A 27,897-nucleotide genomic window follows, 5' to 3' on the forward strand; every position below is an offset into this window, starting at 1 on the left:
GATCCAAGCGTTCACAGGAGGACCGATATATATCATAAATCCGAAAACGTCTATATTCAAGAGCATATATAAGCAATAACAAAGAAGGGGGATGAATACAACAATATGCTAAGGAAAGAAACAGGAAGAAGCAGCGCCAAGCTGGGAGAGCAAGCCCCTAAAAAGAGGGAAAACATGTTTGAAGAGGAAGCATCATACCATGGTCCAAAGGGTGGAGTTGGTGAGTTTCTAGTTCAGAAAGTATTCATTAGTAGGGGAAACATCCTTTACAACGAAACTTTTACCACGCAGTGCTGTTACAACGCAAGTATTACAATGAAAACCTTTCCAACGCATTACACTGGGGGGTGCTCTAGGATAGGGAATAGTTTTAATTTACTATCCAACACCTTCCCTAGTGTCCACGGGGACTGGAGTTGGAATAGTAAATTAAACTATTCACTATCCAGCACCCCCAAGTGTAATGCGTTGTAAAGGTTTGCGTTGTAATACTTGCGTTGTAACAGCATGCGTGGTAAAAGCATGCGTTGTAACGTCATACATCCCATTAGTAGTGCTTTCACTTCTTTTTTGAAAGACGCAGTTGAGGGATTCAGTCTGGGATCATTGATGGATTACGATGACGAGGTCTGCCATTCCTTGCACAGTGATTCCATGCAGGGAAATTATGTGATGGTCTCCAACCATAATTACTGTGGACTGGTTGTCACTGTTACCTAAAAGTCCTGGAAGACTGGTCATGAGGTGGGAAGTTTCCATCAGTGGAGCAAGTTGTTTCTCTGTCGTCTGAAATACTGCATCCTACAGACCTCTAAATGAGGCAGCCACTCCTGAGTTTGGTTGGATGGTGGTGGACTTGGTCCTCTCTGCAAGGTCACCCCCAAACATTTTGCGATCAACCCTCCTCTTTTTGCTGACTTTGCTTTTGTTGGCTTTTAGGACTCTGTACACTTCACCACTGCTAAACAGTGCTAAAATGCTTGCTCTCTTCTCCTTTAAACATGGTGAAATTGGTTTACACCCAATTTGCATATTTAATTTACCTATATTTCCCTAATACAATGGTACTACATGTACCTAGGGCCTGTAAATTAAATGCTACTATTGAGCCTGCAGCACTTATTGTGACACCCTCTTAAGTTGCTCATACAACATGCCCCAGGTCTGCCATTTTGGCCTGAAGGCAGTTTTAAACTGCCAATTTGACTTGGTACTAAAACCTCTTTGCCAAGCCCGAAACTCTCCTTTTATTACATATAAGTCCCCCCTAAGGTATGCGCTGTTAGTGAAAAACTCCTACATTTACTTTTCACTAATGAGAGGCCTACCTCTCCCACAAGATAACATTGGGTTGTGTAAATATATTTAATAAGTGCTAACTTTTGATTGGGATCTGGTGAACATTTCATGTTTAGTGTCCGAGATATTGCAATCAAAAATCCTCTTTTTTTTTTTAAAACAGATTTTATTTGTAACATGTTACGCTTAGCTCCGTAACCCGGAGACTACAGCACACAGCAATAAAAATACAATAATGCCATTTACTTTTCATCCCAACAAACAACCCCCCTCCCTACCACCCCCCGATTGCGTGTATATGGGTCCCAATTGAACAGTTGCATAGCCAAACGTACACACTGAGTCTGTCCTGCACCCCATAGATTGCCTTCATCATCCCAATTTAAAGAGGTACACCAGATGTTTCGGCCGGCGGTGGGTCTAGCTCCAATCCCCTATAGTCCGCCCACCGTTTCCAGATTTTATAATGTTTACGGGGGCATCCCCTAGCAAGAAATATTGGCAACTCAAGCCACATGCAGAAGTCCATCCCAGATCGCCAGGCAGCCAGTGGCAGGGCCCGAGCCGCCTTCCAAGCCCTGGCCACATCCCTCTTCGCCAGCGTGAGGCCCAACAGGAACAGGTGACGCTTATACCTATTTCCCCCAACACTCTCCATCACATGTAACAATGCCAGCTTCGGCGTGTAGGGAAGCTTCCAAGCCAACACCTCTGACAAACAGGAGAACACACCCCTCCAGAACCTACGCAGCGCAGAGCAATCCCAAACTGTGTGTAGAAGCGTACCCTCGTGCGTCCCACATTGGAGACACTCAGGGGAGCCTATCATGCCCGTATTCCACAGTCACATTCTAGTAAAGTACACGCGGTGCAGATATTTAAATTGTACAAACCGCAGACGTGTGGAGATAGCGGCTCCTCCGGACTCTCCAGGGCCTCCGCCCAGTCCTCCTCCTCCAGCTCACCCACATCCCCCACCCACGCTGTGCGGAGGCGCTGTAAGTCAGTAGAGCAGTGATGTACTAGTGTCTGGTAAATACGTGAAATCTTGCGGTCCGGCAATTCACCCATAAACACCGTTGCCTCCAAGGGGCTAAACTCAGGCAGGGACTCCAGCCCCACTAAATGAGGCGACAATGCGTGCTTAAGCTGTAGGTACTGAAAGAATTAGGACCACGGCATTCCATGCTCATCTTGAAGTTCCTGAAAGGATTTAAGTGTCAGGTCAGTCATCACGTCACCCAAGGACAAGATCCCTATCGAGTCCCACCCCTGAAAACCTTGCAGCGCCCCCAGCTGAGGCAGCCGCCCATTATTCCACAATGGCGTCTCCCGAGTCAACACATTCCAACACCCCATCCTATGTAGGGTCCGTCGCCAAACATGAAATAACACCTGCCTGGCCGAGTAGAGGCTCCGCCACAACGGCGCTGAATAAAGCGTGCAATGACCTAGTGCCCATCAAGTGGCGTTCCACCGCATACGCCGTGTCTTCTCTATCCCCGTACCACCATTCGTTGAGCACCAGCAAGTGTGCCGCCTGGTAATAGGAGAGAACATCCAACGTTGCAAGCCCCCTAGTGTATGTAGAGAGGAAGCACGTACATAGCGCTATGCGCACCACCCCTCCCTCCCAGAGAAACCCTCCCAGGGCCGCATTCACCTGTTGGAACCAACACGGCAGGATCAAATAGGTGTGATTTAGCAGCTGATATAGCAGGCAAGGGAGCGCTACCATTTTAAAAATAGCTGGTCAGCCATAAATAGTTAGGGGCATGCGAGACCACACCTTGAGTTCTTCTCGCGTACGGTCCCATACCACGGCCAAAGGAGTCCCCCACTGCGCCACCTGTCAAGCCCGGGTTCCATCACATCATTCCAGTCCCCCCCTACTATGAACAGAGTGTCCGGCATTGTCCCCCACAACGTCAACAGCCGTTCCACCAATGACCACTGTAGTGGCGGCGGTGCGTATACACTACTGACCATCACTGGGTCACTTCCAATCTTACCCTGTATGACCACATACCTGCCCTGAGTGTCAGTCCATGTCTTATCAGGTGTGTAAGAGATCCTACGGTGTATCAGAATTGCAGCACCCCTGGAGCCCCTCGTAAACCCAGAGTGATAGACCTGATCAAATCCAGAACGTTGCAAGCAGAGAGTCTTCGTGCCCAGGAGGTGTGTTTCTTGAAGCAATAGAATATCAGCCCCCACCCTCTTGGCATATCGCAGAATGGCCCCTCTCTTGACTTTATCCAACGCCCCTCGCACATTCCAGCTGACTATGCACAGGAACCCTGGGACTACCCGCCCCCCTCCGTCAGTGTCAGGCATAATACCACGCACCCACTCCTCCCACCAGTGCCTCCCCGACCCAGTGCACCCGAATTGTGATGGACAGACATTCACGCAATCAAAGAAACCCCAAAACCCCCAACCCCCACAGACCCCCTCAACCCTCCCCCCTCCACCCCATACCTCCCAAACACGGAAGTACCTGTCGCGGTCGGAGCAAGGTCTAGTCCCCAACAGGGGGACAAACACCATCCCCTCCAATGGATCCCCAAGAAAACACCCATAACTGCGGGGGAGAAAAAACCACACCCCCTCACGTCCACAAAGGTGTGAGCGGGAACCAGCCTCAATCAAAGTAGCCCATCTGAGCGTCCAAGCAATAATGCCACCAAATCATTCCTCCAGCTGCTGCTTCTCTGGTGACGCGGCCTTCTGACTGAGGACAGAGCCACACCTGTTGAGACGCCTGGAGCGGGACCTCCTGTTGCCACCCCTGTGGCCCCGGGGCCCTCTATGGGTCACATCATTGGAGGAAGATTCAGAGTCCAAGCCCGGCGGCGTATGAGGTTGAATCCACACAGTTTCATCAGTTCATTTGAAGACTTCTTCCGGGGAGTCGAAGAACACTGTACGGGACCGGTAAATGACTCTCAGTCTGGCGGGATACAGCAACGCATATTGGAGCTTTAGTTCACAAAGACGCGCTTTGGCCACCAGGAAAGACTGTCACTGCTGTTGCACCAAGCGAGTGTAGTCTGGAAAGATAAGTATAGAGGCATTGTCGCAAGTGAGGGTAGACTTAGACCTGGCCTGTCGCAGGATAGCGTCCCGATCCATATAGTTAAGAAACTTAGCTATGATCGGCCTAGGGCGAGCACCCATGGGGGGCTTCCGCATGAGGGCACGATGGGCACGTTCGATGACAAAACAGCGGGACAGCACATCGGATGGGAGCCAACCCTATACCCACTGGGTCAGAAAGCGCTCCACGTTATCTCCCTCGCATCCCTCCCGAAATCCCACGAAACATAGATTGTTCCGCCTGGCACGCCCTTCCGCATCCTCAACCCGCATGGCCAGACCCTTCTGTATCTTTTCCATAGCCGCAACTTTCTTCTTCAGAACCGTGACGTCATCCTCCACCTCCGAAACGCGAGTCTCCGTTGCAGTAATGCGCTCCAAGGTGTTCCGTAGGTCTTGCCGCAGCAGGGTAACATCGACAGCCCCAATCTTGGCGTCCAGCATATCTCGGGACTGGGTGATAGCCTCCATGAGCGCCGCGTTGTCAGGCACTTGACTCTGCGAGCCCGCAGTCCCAGCGGCGGTCCCTGCGCCAGTATATTTGTCGAGTGTGCCCTGTTTAGCACCGCCGCCTCCTCCCTTGTCGCTGGTCATGGTGAAGGTTCGTGTCCCGCCCGCTGTAAGGATTACCAACCATAGTGGCAGTCGCAGGTCGCCACCCCTGTGAAGTATGGAACACCCACTGGAGCAGCAAGACCCTCCAAGTGGACCTCGAGCAAGCGCAATTGTCCCCTGGATTATGAGGCACGCAAGGGGCGACTCCACCTCACCACCAGAGGGCAACGCCCTGTCCCCCGCTGTGTGGCCCGCACTGACCACCGACTTGCGTCAGCCGCTCCCAATCACGACAGGGGGCACCACCATCCATGGGACCTCGCAGGGCCCAGTCACAGACACAGCGGTGTCACAGTGCCTTAGCCGCCACTCCCAACTTCACCGCGGACCGGCCAGAACGCCGAACACACCAAAGTCAGGGCCACCCCCACCTCAGAATTAAATCCAGGGAGGGCAGGGGGGGAGGAAAAGGTGGGGGCGCTCTCACCACCCAGTACCCTCAAACTCACAGTCCCACGCCGCGACCGAATGGACTCACCACCGCGGGCACAGGCCAGGCAAGTCCGCCTCCACATCGTCCAGGACACCCAGGCCAGGTATGATGTCCACTCCGGCAGCCCCCGCCGGGGCCCGTGTCTGGGGATTACTGGCAGCATCACTTCGCGCCCCACCGTGCCGCCAAATGTCTGTGGGAGGGGGCCTACCCCACTGCCAAAGAAGGGGGACCCACCGCAGTCTGACACATGGCGGGACAGAGCAGCCGCCGCATCTCTCCCGGTCCCAGGGGCCACGCAGGCCGATCTCACCGGCTAGCCGCCCCGCCGATCGTCGTCCGCCGCCGCTCCTTAGCCCCAGCAGTACTCTCAGCTGGCCAGAGCGGGTCTCCTCCGGGATGTAGTCCTCAAGATGCACCACCGCCGGCCGTAGAAAATGGCTGCCACCCTCCACAGGGCCGCCTAGTCCAGTGCGATAGCTCTCCCGGCCTGCAGCTCCAGACCCGTCTCCCACAGGGTCTCAAAGCAGTGCCATGCAGCGCGATCCGCCGCCGGATGTACCACCTCAAGGCAGCCTCCCCCTGTGTTGCGTGGGGGAAGTGCCACGATACACCACCACACCAGCTCTTTCACGCCGGCCCCGGGAACCACAGCCCCGGCACGGCACGCAAGGTCCCGGCGCCACCTCCTCCGTCACTTGCCAGGCCGCTCCTACACTGCAAGTCGCACCACAACACTCCAGGGGTCCCCAAGGAGATTGGGGGAACACCGAACGAAGCTGCGGCACCTCCGACGTCTGTGCAGCAAGTATAGGCGCTCAGGGCAGGATATTGGTGAAGGATATAAGCAGGCTGGCTGGAGCTAGCCTAATGCTCGATCGCCATTGTTCCCGGTCAAGCCACGCCCCCATCAAAAATCCTCTTTAATGTTAAAGTGAGATTTTAAAGTGCCACTTTTGGAAAATCAGCATCTTACTGCCCGATTTGGTGCCTGCAGCCAGTCCTAGGTCACAGAACTGGGTGTAGTAGGGAGTTGGACTTTGTTTATTCCTCCCAGACAAATTGGACCCTCAGACCCACTCTTCAGTAAACCACTGGACTGGCGAAAAACTCCTAAGGACTGATGTGCTGATCTTCAAGAAGGACTGCTGCTCTGTTGCCCTGCTGCTATGCTGCCTGAGTGAAAGGTCTAGACCTACATCTTGATCCCAGGACCACTAGAGTGACTCCAAGGGCTAGTTTGCTGACTTCTTGATCAGAGTCTTAGGGACAGAAACATCTCCAACCACCTTGAACCCAACACCCGGACTCAGTTTGCTGTGAGTATTGCCCCCAGTGGTGCCTCCCCAGTCCTGTACCCTCAGAAGTGGGCCTGAGGGTGCTCTGCCAGCCCAGCGAAGCTGTGATCCTGTGGGCTTAACCGATGCTGTGGCAATGCAGTTCCGCTTTGGAACCACTGTTGTGCAACACATCCCCCTACACAGGACTTTGCATCACAGCCTGCAGTCTCCTCTGAACCACCACTCCGCAATGCATCCTCTATGCAGGCCTTCATATCCCAAGCCCTTATCGATGGCATCCTTGGTAATGCCACAAGACCTCGCATTACAGACTCACAGCATCTCAGAACCGCCTCTGCATGGTACATCCTCGAGAAGGGATCTTGCAATTCTCCTCAACCAAGATTCAAGTTACTTTGTTCAGCTGGTCCAACCTGGTCCCTATATCAATCCCTTGCTCCATTGTGGTCAGCTTGAACGTGTGTCTTTTTCCTGGCCCAGTGCGACCTGGTAACCACAGTAGTCAATTTATGCTTTTAGGCACTATTCTCAATTACATTTTTTAAATTGCAGATCTCCGAGTCTAGAGATTGGACTTTTCTCATGTTGGTGTGAAATAATTTAATACTTTGTACTCTCAGTTTTTCATTTGGTGTGGGACTTTTCTTGTTTGTGTTTTCACTTTATTACGGTTTGAGGTGCTGCATAAATACTTTACACATTGCTTCTAAATTAAGCATGACTGCTTTAGTCAAGCTACCAGAGTGTTAAGCACAGGTTAATTTGGGGTCTGTTTGTGTGTCACTATGACAGAGATTGTGGTTGCTCCTTAAGAAGGCTTACACTCCTCAACCAGTAACCCAATTTCCAACACATGGTTTAACCACCTGTTTCTAGAGGACACTCATTCCATCCCAATCTAAATTAAGACCGTAATCTCCTTTGGATTATTAAAAATAATAAAAGGCTCAGGAATACCAAAATGTTTGTTAAATTATGTAAATGTGCCACATGAAGGCCATATTTTGTACTACATTTAGGTGATGGCTGAAAGCTGGAATAGGAAAGGGCTGCTCTCAGGGGTGACACTGATAATGCGCCTCCTGAGGGCTTCTTTGCCTCTGCACCCGCGTCTGTAATATGGCACAGAGGCCAAGAGATTCCCTCATCTATGTGGGGCACACCCCCATGCAAATGAAGAAACGCCCCCTTGAAGATAGTGCTGGCGCTTTATGTGTGCCAGCGCAATTGGTAGCACAGAAGGGGCTGCACAAGCATCCGTGGCCCCTTCTGTTATGCCAAAGTGCCCAGGGGTGTGCAAAGCAGGCTCAAACACCCGTTGCGCTCACGGGGCACTTTATGTAATATGCCTCAGGTGTCCTAAATTTGAAATCAGTAATTAAGGAGAGTAGGATCTGCTTGATTTGGTTACCCTCACTTTTTGCTGATGTTTCACTGTTTTTGACTTTAGTCTGGCTGGGGCCCTGATAACCAGGACCCCAGCCTAGCTGTCTCCTCTCTAAAATGATTGCAAGTACTTTAGGTACACTTCAGTTTGGTTACTGGGGTAACCTTGTGAGTCCCTAGTATATGGTACACCAGGTACTAAGGGCATAGGTACCCCAGAGGCCTAACAGGGGCTGCAGCATGTATTATGCCACCCCTGGGAAGCCTTCCAAAATGACACCACAGGACTGCTACTGCAGCCTGGGTAAGGTGGTGCATGCACCTCTTACTAAGATATATGTTACCTATATCTACCTTATATCACTGCACATAGAAACCTATCAGTCACCCCCATGGCAGGCCTTAACAATCCTGAAGGCAGGATGCTTGGTTTCGTGTGAGAGGGTCCCCACGCATGAGCAGAACTCCTCTGTAGCCTTTGGAACCTATTCTCCGGGGCAGTTCAGTGATGCAGCCAGACCATATACTCGTAAGTGCATTATAACCTTGCAGTAAATGCTAACTTTGGAATGGATGCATGGAAACATGTCATGTTTGGTTTCAAACACTTTGGAATTCTACCCCCTGCCAGTCCTGGTGGCAAGGGTAGAATTCCACCCTTCTAGACGGAGAGACATGTACACACCGGTATACCCGGTACCAGTTTTAAAGAGCCCTGGCATCACAAAATGGATGCTGCAGCCACAGACATGAGTCTGGCCTCCTGCTGCTGACCAAAACTCCGGCAGGGGAGGCCTGGACAATAGGTCTCCTCTCACAGGGAGGTGTGATCTTGACCAGCACGAATCGGAGCAAAACCATATTCTCGCTACTAAAGGACTTGACCTCTCCATCAGCAGAATCTGGTAACACTATCGCCTCTAACTCACACTGTGAGGACCTGGCTACTTTCTTTGTGAAGAAAGTTGAAGATATATACTTAAAACTGGGATATAACATTGCCCCCAATGCTTGGAGTATGAACGTGAATCCCGATTCTGAATTTCCCTGTCTCTCATCTTTCCTCCCTATTACCCTCAATGAGTTAGAGAAATTATTAATTAAAATTAAATCTGGCTCTCCGGCCGACCCCTTAAGCCTGAAGTCTTTAGAAAAATCCAATTAGATCTTATGCCTGCATGCTTAGACTTACTTAATCACTCCCTCTCCACTGCGTCAGTGCCTAAAACATGGAAGCATGCTAAAGTCGTACCCTTGTTTAAAAAACCCACACTTGACTGTTCCAAAGCAGAAAACTACCGCCTAATTTCATTGCTTCCGTTTATGTCTAAAATCTTGGAAGCTTATCTGACTACTACACTTACGCAATTTTTAGACACTAATAACATTCTTGATAACTCACAGAATGGCTTCTGCCCTCGGTACAGTACCGAGTCGGCCCTGTTAGCAGTGGTTGAACATTTCAAATCCGCGCTGGATGCCGGCAGCACATCTGTCCTGGTGCTGCTCGATCTAAGCGCGGTATTTGACACAGTGTCACATGAAATACTACTCCAACAATTGGAGGAAATTGGAATAGGTTACACGGCACTAGCCAGGCTCGCTTCTTCCCTATAGGAAAGAACGTTCCAAGTGACTGCCCCCCATTTTGCCTCCCAGGTCCACACACTTCGATGTGGGGTCCCTCAGGGCTCCACACTGAGCCCCACGCTCATCAATATTTACATGAGCCCTCAAGAGGAATGTCCCTGGTGTCATACGCCGATGACACCCAACTGGTGTTCACCCTATATAACAACCCCACCCAAGACAAACAAAAATTCAAAGAGGATATCTCCGCCATAGCAGAATGGATGACTAAAAATTGTTTGCAACTGAACTCCTCCAAATCAGAAATCTTCTTGGTGGGTAAAGATTCCCATCTGTGGACTAATGAATGGTGGCCTTCGGCACTTGGTAACCCCAAGGACCCTAAAACCATGGTAAAAACTTGGGCATCCTATTAGATAAAGATCTGAACTTTGAAATGCATGCAAAAACAGTGGCTGGAAAATGCTTTGGGATACTCCGAGGCCTGAGACCGATTCTGGGTCTCTTTGATGCTCAAACACGTCAGCTGATTGTTCAGGCTTCTATTCTCGCCCGTCTGGACTATTGCAATGCTCTTCTCCTTGGTTCTAACGAATCTGTGATGAAGAGATTGCAACAAGTCTAGAATGCAGCAGCACGTGCAATCTTTGCTATGCCGAAGTTCAGCCATGCCTCCAACCTCCTCCATTGTCTTCATTAGCTGCCGATTGAGTAGCGGGTCAGCTTCAAGACACTCAGTACCATGCACAAGATACTGATAGGTATAGCCCCAGATATTCCTAATGGGCTGTGCACCCTGTACACTTCAGCTTGAGTATTGCGCTCTTCAAACCAGTGTCTTGCATGCACTCTGCTTAAACGTAAGGCCAGATCCGGCGGCCGGTCTTTCAGTCGCTTGGCACCTACATTATGGAACTCCCTCCCTTTTTTCATTCGTGCTGAACCTGACCATAACACCTTCAGACTGCACGTAAAAACTTTGCTCTTTTCTCAGATTTAGTTCCCTCCTGTGTTCACCGCTCTGATCTGCTCTAAGCGCTGGGACACCTTTTTGACGAGTCAGCCATGCGCTCTATAAATACTCTAATCTAATCTAATCTAACCACCTCCCAGGCAGGCTTTAGTGTATTGGGTCTGGGTGGGTGCACTCTGAGAGTGCTTTGACGTCTGCTCTGGGGGCACTTTTGGTGTCCCTGTGCATAGTCCAGTTCACACCGGTTGCAGGGGCTACCAGCCCATACTCTGGCGCAAAACTGGACAAAGGAAATGGGTGTAGCCACCCCTCTTTCCAGACCCTCCCATAGGTGGGTCCCCAGAGTATGTCCAACCCCTTTCTTTAGTATAAGTGAGAAACCCCTGGCAACAGGACTTTAGATTACACCTAGACGAAATCTGAAACTGAATCCTGGAACTTCAATGCTCTACTAAAGACTAGAGAATGGAAGAATCTCCCTTAGGGTCAAGGACTGACTCCCCTGCTTAGCAGGCACCAGCAAAGCATCTTGCCAGTCTGCATTTCTGAAGCTCCCGTCAGACTCTGAAGTATTTGCAACACAAGAAGAGGGTTTCCAGACTTCTCAGAGGCTGACCCGAGTCCCCAGCAAAGCTGAGACCCGCAGCCCTCGTGAGTGATGTGGCACCGTAACTCCTGGACACTTTGCAAGTGCATTGACTTCTGAACGTCTCTTGAAGTTGTGCTTTGGGTTACTTTACTTGCATCGCAGCGCTTGTCCTTATTGTAACCGCCCGCATTTGACTGCTAACATTTGCATATTTCATTTAGCACTGCGCTCGCGTTGGTTAGCTTCTACCATATATATTGCTGTTCGTTTACCTGTGCCTTCTTTCCATTGCTTAATTCACTTTTTGGCCCCAAGCTCGCCCAGCTCGTATTTTCCTCTACTGCCATTTTGTTTGTTGTGCTTTCGAGCAAGCCCCTCCTCTCCGCCCCGCACCCGCCTCCCCAGCTGCTCCTCCCTCCCAAGGATTGATTACAATTGCCCCGTAGATTGAAGCGCTGTGACCTCCCTTACGCTGTAAGAGGCGGCCGCTCACTAGCTCTCTGCCGATTCCATCAGCGCTATCCTCATCCCCTGAGTGATTCCCTGATTGAAAACTGCCGACTGGTATCGTAGCGCTTCTCTTTAGCACTGCTCTTCTTTACTTGCATCACAGCGCTTGTCCTCATTGTAACCGCCCGCATTTGACTGCTAACATTTGCATATTTCATTTAGCACTGCGCTCGCGTTGGTTAGCTTCTACCGTATATATTGCTGTTCGTTTACCTGTGCCTTCTTTTCATTGCTTAATTCACTTTTTGGCCCCAAGCTCGCCCAGCTCGTATTTTCCTCTACTGCCATTTTGTTTGTTGTGCTTTCGAGCAAGCCCCTCCTCTCCGCCCCGCACCCGCCTCCCCAGCTGCTCCTCCCTCCCTCCGCCCCCCTCCACTCTCCATTTATGTCAGATGTCCCAACGTGCAGCGTCCACGCGCTGCGGCCGCGCCGAAGGTGCGCCAAAGGTAAGCCCGTCTACGCCCGTCCGCGCCTGGACCGCGCCCAGCACCAGACCCCCCGCATTACATACGATGCTTCCACCCTCCTAGCCCTTAACCCCGGCCGACTCCCCAATTGCGCCCAAGCCGCTCCTGGACACACCCATGGACCCTTCACATGCTACTCCTGCAAGTTCGACGGCACCAAGATAAACTCCTCATCCACGATCGCACAACAGATATCTGACTCCAACCACCTAAAATGCATCCTGCTCAACACCCGCTCAGTCCACAGACACGCCATCGACCTCTGGAACCTGCTAGACACCACTTCTCCCGACGTCGCCTTCCTAACAGAAACATGGATGAACGCCTCATCAGCCCCAGACATCACCATTGCCATCACGGAAGGCTACAAGATCATCCGTAAGGACCGCACCGACCAAACAGGAGGAGGCATCGCTATCGTCCATAAGAACTCCATCCGCATCTCAACCAGCTCAGACGTCAACCTTGCCAGCGCCGAACACCTTCACTTCCAGATCCACACCGACCCCAAGACCACACTCAGAGGCACACTCCTCTACCGACCTCCAGGACCCCGCGCACAATTCAGCGACGTTATCACTGACTTTATCACCCCACACGCCCTCCCCTCCGAGGAATACATTCTACTGGGAGACCTCAACTTTCACCTGGAAAAGAGCAATGACAGCAACGCCACCTCCCTTCTGGACAATCTCGCCAACCTCGGACTCAAACAACTTGTCACTACGCCCACCCACATCGCAGGTCACACACTCGACCCTATCTTCACCTCCAGCAAACATGTCTCCTTCAGTCACAGCACTATTCTCCATTGGACGGACCACAGCTGCGTACACTTTACCTACAATAAGACCACAACTCAGAACCTTTCTCAACCTACTCTGCGAAGAAACTGGAACAAAATCACCATCGACCAGATCTCCTCATCGCTTCTTCAAAACCCCCCTGCCCACTCCTCAAACCCTGACCAAGCAGCAATTAACCTCACCCAATGGCTATCCAACAGCGCCGACATCCTAGCACCGCTGAAAAAACGTCAAACCAAACTAGGCAGCAAAAACGCCTCCTGGTTCAACGATGATCTTAAGAAATCAAAGAAACTCTGTCGCTCCCTCGAGAAGGCCTGGAAAAAAGACCCAAAAACCAGCACCAGGGACGCCTTCAAAAACGCCACCCGCATACACCACCAACTTATCCGATCTGCCAAGAAAGCCGCATTCAAAGACCGACTAGACAACAACGCCCACAACAGCAAGGAACTATTCAACATCGTCAAAGAATTTACCAACCCCTCAGCCAACTCCAACGACATCACCCCCTCTCAAGCCCTCTGCGACTCCCTAGCTTCGTTCTTCCACAACAAAATCGCAGACATCCACAACAGCTTCGACAACCGACCCGGAGACCAACCCACCCAACCTTCTGCAGGACCTTCACCCCCCTTGAACATCCTTAATGACTGGAACCCAATCTCCACTGAGGACACCATTCGCCTGATGAACTCCATCCATTCAGGATCCCCCTCAGACCCTTGCCCTCACCACATCTTCAACAAAGCAGACTCCATCATAGCACCACACCTCCGAGACGTCATCAACTGCTCCCTCAAATCCGGCACCTTCCCAGAAAGCTGGAAACATGCCGAACTCAGCGCCCTTCTGAAAAAACCCACAGCTGACCCCACCGAACTCAAAAACTACCGCCCCATCTCGCTCCTCCCATTCCCGACCAAAGTCATCGAGAAAGCTGTCAACAACCAGCTCGCCGCCTTCCTCGAAACCAACAAATCCCTCGACTCCTCACAGTCCGGCTTCCGAGCCAAACACAGCACTGAGACCGCACTCATCGCAGCAACAGACGACATTCGAACTCTACTAGACAATGGAGACACAGTCGCCCTCATCCTCCTCGACCTCTCCGCAGCCTTCGACACAGTCTGTCATAGCACCCTGTTACATCGCCTCAGCAACATCGGAATCCAAGGAATAGCACTGGAATGGATCACCTCGTTCCTCACCGGAAGAACCCAGAGAGTCCGCCTCCCACCATTCCACTCAGACGCCACTGAAGTCATCTGCGGCGTACCACAAGGGTCCTCACTCAGTCCCACCCTCTTCAACGTATACATGAGCCCCCTCGCGGCCATCGCACGCCAACACAACCTCAACATCATCTCCTAAGCTGATGACACCCAACTGATCCTATCACTCACCAAAGACCCTAACACTGCCAAAACCAACCTACATGAAGGAATGAAAGATGTAGCCGAGTGGATGAAGCACAGCCGTCTGAAACGTAACTCAGACAAAACAGAAGTCCTTATCTTAGGTACCTCCCCCTCCGCCTGGGATGACTCTTGGTGGCCAGAGGCCCTTGGAAAAGCACCCATCCCGACGGACCACGCACGGAACCTGGGCGTCATCCTGGACTCCTGACTCTCTATGAACAGACAAGTCAACGCTGTTTCATCATCTTGCTTCAACATTCTTCGCATGCTCAAAAAAACATTTTGCTGGATCCCCACCGAAACCAGAAAAACGGTCACCCATGCACTGGTCACCAGCCGCCTGGACTACGGAAACACCCTATACGCCGGTATCACTGCAAAACTCCAGAATAAACTCCAACGCATCCAGAACGCATCAGCCAGACTCATACTAGACATCCCACGTAAAGACCACATCTCTAATCACCTGAAAAACCTCCACTGGCTCCCCATCAATAAGAGGATTACTTTCCGCCTCCTAACCCACACACACAAAGCACTTTACGAACTTGGACCCAAATGCCTCAACACACGACTTTCCTTCTACACCCCCTCCCGCCAACTACGATCCTCCAACCAAGCGCTTGCTACCGTACATCGCATCAATAAAACCACCATGGGAGGTAGATCCTTCTCCTACCTCGCAGCTAAAACCTGGAACTCACTCCCCACTCACCTTCGTCTCACTCAGAACCACCTAGCATTCAGAAAGCAACTTAAAACTTGGATATTCGACAAGTAATTTCCCCACCCTTCTTCAAGCGCCTTGAGACCCTCCGGGTATGTAGCGCGCTATATAAATCTTTGACTTGACTTGACTTGACTTGTAGCCCAAGCCCGGAGCACCATCTGCACGGAAGATTGTGGGCCTAAACTCCACGAGTGTTCCGTGAGCCCGCTTCTTGCGTTTCCACTCGAGGCTCCTTCGCGATCCCAGGACCATCAACTGGTGGGTCCCTGTCAAGGCAACTCTAATTTTCCTTGGGCTTCCCTGGTTGCTCCAGATGTGCCCTGACTCTCCATTGTGGGGTGAGTCCCTCAGACCTTGCTGGTCGGCACCAAAGCATTTCTTTGATTCTAGTGTGGGTTGCTGTTGCCAAGGCTTGTTGGGTCCAATCCGGGCACCAACACTGCTGCACTGGACATCCTTTGTGGGACAGCTTGATTCCAGATCCTAGTCATCGTTGACACCTCCTGGTACTCGTGGCTGAAGAGTCAAGCTTCACCTGAAATCACCCAACATCTGTGGGCATTCGACTATCGTGCCCCTGGTCGCTGGCTAGTGACTCAGACTCTGTCCCCTCTGCTTTCAGGTTCTTCTCATCTTTGATCCAGGCTTGGATCACCCGGACACTTCCCACTTCTTCGGCAGAAGCACTTTGAAGCAGGTCGCCATTGAAAACGACAACGATTTCCGACTCCAAAAGACGCCTATGCACCTGGCTTCCCTGGGTGAGGTAACTCGAGTACTCCAGTGCTCCCATGGGTGTTGGCCCTAGAACCCCTTAAGTCTAAAGGGGTTTGCTCAAAGTCTTCTCCTAAGTGTCCTTTATCTTTAAATTTCCAACCGCGACTTTCCCTATAGAAGCTAACAGCGTCTCGCAGCTGTGTTCTCGCACTGCACGCGTCCCCTGTGGGTCCCCTGTGTCACTACCTTGGGTAGTTCCTTGTGGGACCAGCGATTCTACAGGCTCTAGGCCTTGTGTCTAGTCAAGTCATGGTTCTTATACCACTTTAATATATGGTTTGGTAGACCCCTAGGGCTCAACATATATTGTGCTACTTTACTGTGTGATATTAAGTGTAACATATGTGTTTTGACCACTAGTCTCATAAAGAGACTAGTAGGGTGTGTTTAGAATAAATACATATGTTTTATATATATATATCTGGTGTGGTTCTCCTTTCATTTGGTCATGCAAGAGATTATAGACTGGTAAAACAACTGCTTTACATTTCTCCAAGACTTAGCCTGAAGGCTACTCTCCATAGCTACCACTCGGATAGCTTTCAAAAAAGGTTGTCTTTAACCTATCACCTCTAAGGGGTTGTTTGGACTGGTACAATGTGCCCACTATAACTAGTGGACAGGATATGCCAGGCCAACTTCTCACAGTAATCTATTCTCTAGATCACATGTCCTACCTACGTGAATGAGGTGATAATAGAAGAGCATGGAGGTTTTTCCAAGACAAGTTGGTCAAACAGCTGGAAAGATTATGTTACAGTTAGAGCACCCTCTTTACCTTTGTAAGAAGACCTTATAGGACTATTTGTTGAAGTATAGTGCCCTATTGTAGTCGATACTGTCTAGTGGGCCCATAAGGAATCTGCCTGAAAGTGACGCCGGCCCAAGGCATTGATGCTACACCAACACATAGGACTTGTTGGTGCTTTGACCTGTTTTTCCAAAACCTAACACCCCACCCTTCCTGTCCCATGCAACCACTCTCCATTTTCTACAACCACTTAATCACACTCTTTTTAACACTTTCTTCTTCCTCTCCGTCACTGGACCTTTTGCTGCCTTTACTTGCCGCTGATTGGCCAAATGAAGAAAATTGAGGGAACTCTTATGCCCTTCGGGCCCGATTCACAGAATGAACTTAAGACTCAATCCTAAACTTACTACTATTTTGGTATTCACAGAATGCACTTACTACTTTTGGCATTCACAGAATGAACTTACTACTTTTGGTATTCACAGAAGTTAGGATTTTGTCTCAAGTTTGTCTTAAGACAAACTTAAGACCGACTTAAGACAGACTTAAGACAAAATCTAGTGAAATTCTTAATAATATCATGTAATGCGAATGTCTCAAACTTAGAGAATTTTGTAAGCATAACACAAATCTTGCAGAAGTCTAACCAAACAAGAAGTCAAAGGAAGGGCAGAGAAGCAGAACTGCTTTGTCTCCACAGTCAACCAGGCATCAAGGCTGGGAGCCAGCCTGCTTGGTATCTTTCCAACTGTCTCCCCCGATGCAGAGCACTTGGTTTGAGAACCGATGTCAAGGAGTGATCTGTTGAGTGCCCTTCCAGACTGCCCAAGCGAAGGGCGGCTCTTCCTCATTGCCATCCTGCATAGAACAATACATGTGAAAGGCAACAGGTCTTGCCTTCACAGATAGTGGGAAACCCCGCAAGGTAAAAAAAACTCCTTTGGCAATCTATATAAATGTAGATTGATGATGTGGATTGCATTGGTGATAATCAGCAAAGCACCAAACTTACCCTTACATCGGGAAGGAGAAAATCTCTAAGCAAGATAACAGGTCAAGAGACAAACCAGCCTAAAGAGAGATGAACCAAAACTGTTTAGAAGAAAAATAGCGACATAAATAGCACACAGAGAAATGTTGTAATCACATAGGGTCCATTCTATGCAGTATCTTCAAGTTGATTTATTTAAGTAGATTTTACAAGGTAGAACCCCACCAGGAGCAGCCTCATTGCTGCTCAGCCCATCCACCGACTGACAGTCACACTCACGAACATTCCATTCACCAATATTCTCACACACAGTCACCCAGGCTGAGCAGCAGCAGTATAACAAGAATGTTTACTAATGAACTAGAACTATTGGGGAAAATCAGGATCAATTATGTATACCAAGGGGATAATGAGTGGAATGAAAAATCAACACAGCAAAGTTGTGTCCACCCTTTTCAAGCACTGCCTTTTATATCCCAAAAATATGAACCCCCCTCACAAGAAGATACTCTGCTACATCTTGGATTGGGTAATTTATGCGGTTCTCAAGAAAGAGACCGCCATCTTGGATTGGACACAGTAGATGGTCAAGGTCAAGTTCCAAGGGAACTCATGACATCCATCATCCCACAAAGAAAAAGCCCTAGTTTGACATTGCATTTGTTATGAAGTAAACTGGAGGCCTGCTTCAGTAGCCAGCTGAACCACATGTGATGGAACCCTCTAGGTTCATGAGGGCTTAGCATGGGTGCAAAATCCGTTCCGCTCGCGGATTTTGCGGATTTTCGGCAAATTCGCGATCCGCGAATTCCCGCGAATTTGCCGAAAATCCGCGAATCCGCGAGCGGAACGGATCCGGGGGGCAAAAGTTCAAGCTTCAAGCTTGTAACTATTTTAGAACGGTGCCAGCAGGCTGCCAGCACCATTCTAAAATAGTTACTAAGTTAGTTTCAACAGGAAGCACTAATAGATAAAATGCAGGTGCTCGAGCACCTGCTTTATTTTATCTATTATTATTCGCAAAATTCGCCCATGCTTAGGGCATAGAAGCGAAAAGGTTCTAACAAACAGAGGACCCTGCTCCAAACTTGCAATGGGAACAGTGATGCTCTGAACAGCAGCTTGTCCAAAACGTTTCTGAAATTTGCACCAACTTATTCAAGCTTTTGGCTTTTAATAAACTCTGGGCATGAGCAAGAATCCTGTGTGAAAGTGACCTCAGGCTCATTCTTCACAGACAAGGCAGAGATCTGTAGAGCTGGTACAGCCAGGGAGGCGATGCACCATGAAGCCCACCTTGCATATCCTAGCAACAGGGCAGAAATACCTCTTGATGTAAAAGAGGCTAAGGAGACAAATGAGGCTGTGGTTGAGCAGATGACAATTTACCTGGATATATGAAGCTGTCATTGTGTAGATAAGGTTGTGGTCATGATTTGATGTTGCGTCTCAGCATTTAAAGCTGTGTGATGGTCTGGGAGTTGAAGTCTGTGTCTGGGCACTTGACGCTGTGCCCTGAAATATGATGGCTGTGTAAGCCCATGGATTGGGGGCATTTTACATTGGGCTTGAACAATTGAGGCTATGTCTTGTATGAGTGACTAGATATAGCCTCACATGTTCACGCTCAATGTAAAATACCCCCAACCCATGTGCTACTGCTTTCACAGCAATCATATTTAAAAACTAAACCAATAGCCATAAAGCATCACAGAGGCCTGGCATGAAAATTCACAGAGCATTACTGACATTTGTCATGCATCCTAGTAACTGTTTACCGAACCAGTGGGTACATAACAGACACAATCACAGCGGCTGCAGCCAAGACTTTGGTGGCAAAATTCGTTTTTGAAATTTAAATGGTTCCAGTCATCTGACATGTCTTCATGTTACTGTTCCTAGCCCCCCAGATTTCACTGTCTTTTGGGGGACACCCTCTGGCTTCATATAGTGGGAACTCAATGATGTGACATCTGCCCATGCTGTGTGTTGAGGGGACACCCCCTGTCTTCATATAACGGGATCTCATGAATGCAACATCTGTCCATGCTGTGTTTTGGGGGAAAACCCCTGACTTTTGTATGGGGATCACAAGAATGCAGCATCTGTCCATGGTGTTTTTGGAGGAAAAACCCTGTCTTTTGTATGGGGATCCCAAGAATGCGGCATCTGTCCATGGTGTGTTTTGGGGGAAAACCCCTGTCTTTTGTATGGGGATCCCAAGAATGCAGCATCTGTCCATAGTGTGTTTTGGGGGAAAACCCCTGACTTTTGTATGGGAATCCCAAGAATGCAGCATATGTCCATGGTGTGTTTTGGAGGAAAACCCCTGTCTTTTGTATGGGGATCCCAAGAATGCGGCATCTGTCCATGGTGTGTTTTGGGGGAAAACCCCTGTCTTTTGTATGGGGATCCCAAGAATGCAGCATCTGTCCATGGTGTGTTTTGGGGGAAAACCCCTGTCTTTTGTATGGGGATCCCAAGAATGCAGCATCTGTCCATGGTGTGTTTTGGGGGAAAACCCCTGTCTTTTGTATGGGGATCCCAAGAATGCAGCATCTGTCCATAGTGTGTTTTGGGGGAAAACCCCTGTCTTTTGTATGGGGATCACAAGAATGCAGCATCTGTCCATGGTGTGTTTTGGGGGAAAACACCTGTCTTTTGTATGGGGATCCCAAGAATGCGGCATCTGTCCATGCTATGTGTTGGGGGGACACCCCCTGTCTTCATATAATGTGATCCCAAGAATGCAGCATCTGTCCATGGTGTGTTTTGCGGGACATCCCCAGCTTCATATAATGGGATCGCAAGAAGGCAACATCTGTCCATGCTGAGTTTTGGGTGGACACCCTCTGTCTTCATATGTCAGGAGCTCAAAAATACGACATCTCTCCATGGTATATTTTGTGAGATACCTTCGGCTTCATATAATGGGAACTGAAGAATGCAACATTTGTCCATACTGTGTTTTGGAAGATGCCCCCTGGCCTCATATTTCAGGCTCTCAAGAATGTGGCATCTGTCCACGCTGTGTTTTGAGGGACACCCCCTGGCTTTATATAATGGGATCTCTAGAATGCGACATCTGTCCATATATGTTTTGGGGGCAGCCCCCTGGTTTCATATATCAGGATCTCAAGAATGCGGCATCTGTCAGTGCTGTATTTTGGTGAACACCCCCGGCTTCATATAATGGGATCTCAAGAATGTGAAATCTGTCCCTCTGGCTTCGTATAATGGGAAGTAAAGAATTAGATATCTGTCCATGTTGTGCTTTGGGGGACGCGCCCTGGCTTCATATAATGGAATCTCAAGAACGTGGCATCTGCCCTCGCTGTGTTTTGGAGACACCACTCGGCTTCATATAATGGGATCGGATCTGATGAATGCGACATGTGTCAATGCTGTATTTTGGGGGACCCCACACAACTACATAATCATATAATTGGATCTCATAAATGTGGCATTTTTCCGTGCTGTGTTTTCGGAATTGCCCATGTATGTTTTGGGGATACCCCCTGGCTTCATATATCACAATCTCAAGAATGCGGCATCTGTCCAACCTCCGGCTTCATATAATCTCATGAATGAGACATCTGTTCATGCTGTGTGTTGGGGGAAACCCACTGGCTTCCTATATCGGGTTCTCAAGAATGCGGCACTTGCCCATGCTGTGTTTTAGGGGACACCCCCTGACTTTATATAACCGCTTCCATGCTCATGACGAGCTCAGCTCGTCATGACCACACCCGTTTTTATTGCTGTCCAGCACAGCAGGGGAAAATCTCTAGAAGCGATGGTGTTAATGGGATCTCATAAATGCGGCATCTGTTCACACTTTTTTAGGGACACCCCCTGGCTTCACATATTGGTATCTCATGAATATGACATATTGTTTTTGGGGGACACCCCTTAGCTTCCTATATTGGGATCTCAAGAATACAAGAAGTTATATCTAGCCCTGGGCAAACTACGCCAAGGGTTAGATATACCTTCTTGTGATGTCACTGGGGATCAAAAAGTATATGCTACAGCTTCTTGCGATTTCACTGGGGATTAAAAAGCATGTGATATAACTTCTTTTGATGTCATTGGGGAACAAAGAGCATGTGTTATATAACATCTTGTGATGTCACTGGGGATCAAATGGCATGCAAAATAACTTCTTGTGATGTCACTGGGGGCCTAAGAGCATGTGATATAACTTCTTGTGATGCCTTTGGGTATCAAATGCAAAAACAACAGTTGATGGACAGAATGCAGAACATTGTCATACATTCACCCCAGTACAGAGATCTGGGCCTAAATCCATCATTATTTTGCAGTTCACACCACCCCAGTTCAGACATGGCCATATGCAAATCAGCATTGACCCTGTGCCTCATGGGAACAGTCCAGCCCGAACTGCCAAGCCATGTCTTTTTTGGACCGGAATCAAGTATTCTAGGACCGGTTTCTGGCTATCAGCCGTCTTCAACCAGGATAGCTTGACTCCAGTGGTGTGGAGAGCATGGGCTCACATCTGAGCATCCCCATCCCACTCGGGGTGGAAAATGCAAAAACAACAGTTGATGGACAGAGTGCAGAACAATGTCATACATACACCCCAGCACAGAGAACTGGGCCTAAATCCATTGTTTTTTTGCACTCCACACCACCCCAGTTCAGACATGGCCATATGCAAATCAGCCTTGACCCTGTGCCTCATGGGAACAGTCCAGCCTGAACTGCCAAGCCATGTCTTTCCTGGACCGGAATTAAGCATCCTAGGACCGGTTTCTGGCTATCAGCCTTCTTCAGCCAGGATAGCTTGACTCCAGTGGTGTGGAGAGCATGGGACTCACGTCTGAGCATACCCATCCCACTCGGGGTGGCAAATGCATGGGATGGGTATGCTCAGACGTGAGTCCCATGCACTCCACACCACTGGAGTCAAGCTATCCTGGCTGGTTGATAGCCAGAAAAAAAGGGGAATGGTTTGAACTGTTCACACTACAGGCTGATCCTCCTTTTGGATATTTCAGTTAAGGTTTTATCAAAAGTCATTCTGTCAAGGCTGGAGGGTTGGCCAACCAAATACACAATTGTACCAATTGAGCAAGGAGGGTTTCGGGATGGTCACGCAACCATAGACCACTGCTTTGCTCTTTAGGCCATCATCCAGAAGGCTCTGGAAGGGAATCAGGGACTATGGGGCATATTACCAACCTACAGCGATATTTATCGCTAAGTAGGCTCAGCGGTGATAATATTATCGCTGCGGTTCACCTGTTTTTATCGCAGAGATACCTTGCTATTAGCAAGGTATATCTCTAAAACGATAAAAAGCAGGCGAAATGCGTGAATATTGCTGTAAATACAGCGATATTCACACATTATCGTGACAATGCTTTTAGCCATGTTATCCACCTTCCATTGGATGACATGGCTAAGAACTGCTCTGGGCAGGCGTTAGCTTTTGGAGATATTCGCGCTTAGCGCAAATATTTCCAAAACTAAGCCATTGTTGGTAATAGGAGATAGCGATATTAGCGACTGTTTCCAGTCGCTACCATCGTGGCAAGCCCACTTTGCATGTCATTAGCGATAATTATCACTGACATGCAAAGCGGGCCCCAAGATGATCGCTATCACCTACTAGCTGTCACTAACTGGTGTTAGCGACACCTTGGTAATTGGGCGATCAAATTATAGCCGCTTTAGCTGGAAAGAGTCCCGATAAAGCGGCGATAATGGCCCTTGGTAATATGCCCCTATGTTGCTGTTTTATTTGTTTCCGGATAGTCTTCAGCTCAATCCACAAGGGACTCCTATGGGAGAAACTTGTCGTCTAGAAGCTTCTAACCGATCTCCTTAGTGTGTTACATGCTTTACACACTCCCAACTGGGCACAGTTCGTACTAGGTAACAGGTAGGCTATATCACAGATTCCCAGCAAGAATGGTCTTCAGCAAGGGTATGTTTTAGCCCCCTTGCTTTTCAGTTTATTTCTAGCAGACCTCCCGGCATCTAAAGCCCAAGTAAAGTCATTTTCCCCCAAAGCATGGAATAAGCACATTACTTGCCTGCAATATGCAGACAATCTATTTCTGCTGGATTATTTTCCAATCAGTTTGCAGAGAAAACTACATTCTCTCGAAGAATACAGTAAGCAGAATATGTTGAAAATAAATCTGGAGAAAATCAAAGTGTTGATCTTTGGGGAAAGTTAAAGACTTCCAATGCTACTTGTAAGCTCAAGAGGTGTAAATTGTGAATTCTTATAAATTCTTAGGTCTGCCCTTTAGAAGGAAATTGAAGTGGGACACACATATGAGTTTTATTAAGCAGCGGTCTATGCTGCAAGCTAGTTGTCTGGTGAGATTCAATTGGAAATATGGTAGCCTGGCCCTTACCCCTTTAATAAAGGCTTATGTCGGAAATATCACCCCATTGGGGTGTACCGAGCTGAGGTACTTGCCCACGGTCCTTCTTGCGAATGAGATCAGTTGGGGGAACAGTTCTCACAAGGCTCTTGTCTTGGCTACTATAGTACAATGGTCAATGGAATATGGAAGGAACTGAATCTGATCTCCTGGAACCTGTTGGTGCACTCCCAGGTCCTCAAATTTCTCCATAAGCGTTTGATGGATACTGAAGCTTTAAAGGTGTCTAAACTAAGTTTGGATGAGATCCGAGGAAGTTAAAGAAGGTGGGAAAGGGACACATGGAAAAGGCTAAGGTACCTTGAAAATATACATTTTGAGTGGAGTACAGTCGTAGCCTGGTCCCCTTTCCCTACCAAACAAGCGTGGAAAGAATCTGCAGGACAGGTTGTTAGGCAGTGCGCCTTGGCCTCTTTGAGATACAATCCTTCCATTAGCTTCTTAGTAAACACACTGGGCCTTGGCATGGTCTTCCCCTGTCTTGCCCAAAAACCTGATCCCCACTCACGGAATTAAATTGTAAAGATGAGAGTGGGATGTAACCCAATTAATTCATCCCACAATTGGTGCAATGTGACCCAGAATAGCAATGATTTCTGCAAGTGTCCTCTGAACGCTGAGAAACAAGTACCCTACTACAATCAAAATGAAGGGCTTCCACTCTTCTTAGTAATTTGTAGATCCAACAGTTAAACGACACAAGCCAAGAATTTTTTCCTTGAAACTTGAATTTTCAGTCAGGAAAAAACAGCTGACACGTGTTTTGTCACACAAGTGACTTTTTATAAGCTGTAATTACATATATACAGATATATCAGTCAATAATGCATGACATATTAATCTATTATTTCAGATATTCTATAACACATTTGTTTTGTAAATTGCTTCCATTTATTGGAACCGGGAACTAGGAAGGAACGATGAGACAGCCCCTGCCCACAGTCAAATGCTCTTTGGCTTATGTACCCAGGGACTGTGGGGCATATTATCAAGACAGGCAATATAATTATCGTCGCTTTAGCAGCAGAAAACTGCAGCTAAAGCGGCGATAATTGGCTTGATTATATGCTCTATGGAATTCCAATTGAAGCCCATGTTAAATGTGAAGGACATCTAACATGGGCTTCAATTGGAATTCCATAGAGCATATTATCAAGCCAATTATCGGCGCTTTAGCGGCAGTTTTGTGCCGCTAAAGCTGCGATAATTATATCACATGTCTTGAAAATATGCCCCAGTGTTTTTAAAATACAGAATATTCCAAACATTGGAGGCGATTGAGCGGTTCTCCGAAATGAGCAACCTTGATGTGGCTACCAAAGGGCCATAAGATCTTACTGGTTGGCCAAAATAGACAAAGACTTTGAATGTGTGTGAACATTGACAATGCGCACATCCCAGTACTTGGGCACTCCCTCTGGTTCACAAATAGGTAGACTCCATTTGATTTTATGAATTTATTCAGTAAGAGTTGATTGTTTTTCAAAAGTTCATCAGTGGATTATTTGCATCCAATTCATTAGACTCTACACGAAATCATCGTCGCTCCAATGCATTTCGGGTCCATTACCCTTTCTCAAGGAGCACTGAAAAATGAGAACGATCTATATTGGTATCATGGTTACATTACCAAATGATAATATATTCAAAACAAACATTTCCCAAAGTGTGAATCCAAAAGTGTGAATTCAAAGGCAAACAAAAGTCTGTGCAGAAAGGTATATAAGTGACCAAAAATGTTGGGATAGTTGACCATAACGGGGTAGTTCAGGAGTGTCAGGAAATAATTGGCGCACCCAGAAAAGGAAACGAGTGAACGATGGAAGTGCTAGGGTAAACAAGTGATAAACGCTCACGTGTAAGCGGGGCTGTAATGCGGTGCTGGAACGGAACAAAATGTAAAGACAAGCGGTTAGAGGAACGCTCGAAGAGCGAGTGCAAATGTGAGCGGAAGCTTGCTAACAGGGCACAGCTTATGGGCTTACCGATGCGGGATTCCGTGGGGGGACTAGTAAAGTCTCCAGGTGGTTGACTGCAACTCGAAGTCGCCGGGTTGAAGTAATGGCTCACGGATGAAATTGACTCAATATAAACACGGAGTGGGATGGGCGGACATGGAAATCAACAAGGGACCAAGTTGTGTTGACAGTGGGGGCCATATTAGAATGGGCAAATAGAATGAACGTGAGGTTAGTGAGACAAACGATGTGACGTAGGTTGGCGGAATCATCAAGGAATGAAAAGTGTGAGGTTATAGATGAGTGGCAAAAACATTGTCAAAAGCGGGTGATATTAAAATAAACACAATGAGTACATAAATATCTCAGTAAACTCGCACAATATGAATGTGTCCTTATATACCCGGCCGGGTATTTTACAGGAAGCAACTTAGTTCAATGCGGTCATTAAGACCGAAAGGTTTGTATGATTGTAAATGATAGATCCATGAAGTTTCCCTTTGTAGTAGAAACTTATTGTTGTCTCTTCCTTCCTTTTTTTCGACAATTTCAAGGACCAAAAATTTCAATTGTGCCACAGTATGATGATTTTCCATGAAATGTGTAGCCACACTAGATTTGGTTTGTTTTGTCCTGATGTTAGATTTATGTTCATTCAATCTGACTTTGATTTTTCGCTCTGTTTTTCCTATGTAGATCTTTCCACATGGACATTTGAGAAGATAAATCAGGTTGGATGAGTCGCACGTTGCGTTAACTTTCAGCTTGATTTCTGTGCCTCTCATGGGGTGATTGATTTTAGTACCATTGATGATGTTATTACAGTTGTTGCAATTAAGGCACGGTGCGTTCTGGCAGCCACTGGGAGCCAATGGAGTTCTTTTAGAGCATTTCTTGCTGATTGCCAGCGAGGGATGTTGAATAATAATCGGGCGGCACAGTTTTGGGTGACTTGGAGCCTATTAGTCACTGCCGCCGGGGCTCCTAAATATAAAACATTTTCATAGTCCAGGCGAGAGAGTATCAAGGCCTGTACCATGACCCTTCTCGCCTGGAATGGAAGCAGAGGGAGCACTTTGCGGAGCATTTTCATTAGCCCCACACATGTGGAAGCAGTTTTGGTGGCTTGGACTGAAAAATCCAGCGCTCTGTCAAGCCAGATTCCCAGACTCTTTATCTGCGCTTTAGGGGGAGGGGGGGCACCGAGACATGGAGGCCAGATAGACGCCAAGGAGGTCAGAGAAGGGTTACCCAGTAACATGATCTCGGTCTTCTCCCCGTTGAGTTTGAGGTGGGAGGATTGCATCCACTTAGCAACAGCCTCTAGACAAGGGCCCAAGGTGTTAGACGAACCCTCATCGTGGTCCAGAGAGACCACCAGTTGGGTATCGTCTGCGTAGGTGACAATCCGCACACCAAAAGGAAGGACTATCTTCTCCAGAGGCTGCATATAAACATTAAAAAGGGTGGGGCTCAGGGAGGAGCCCTGCGGAACCCCACAGCTAAGCGGATGCTTGGATGATACCACCTCGCCCTCAAACACCTGGAAAAAGCGCTCCTCCAGGAAGGAAGTCAGCCAAGTCAAGGCCGCCCCCGGCACACCCATGCCTTTCAAACGATGTAATAGTGTGGCATGGTTAACAGTGTCGAACGCGGCACTGAGATCAAGAAGTATGATGGCTGTTTTTCCTCCCTGGTCCAATATAGCTCTAGCTGCCTCCGACACTGCCAGAAGGGCGGTTTCAGTACCATGCTGGGGGCGAAACCCCGTCT

This window comes from Lissotriton vulgaris, chromosome 1_2 (assembly GCF_964263255.1).
Source record: "Lissotriton vulgaris chromosome 1_2, aLisVul1.2, whole genome shotgun sequence".
NCBI lineage: Eukaryota > Metazoa > Chordata > Amphibia > Caudata > Salamandridae > Lissotriton > Lissotriton vulgaris.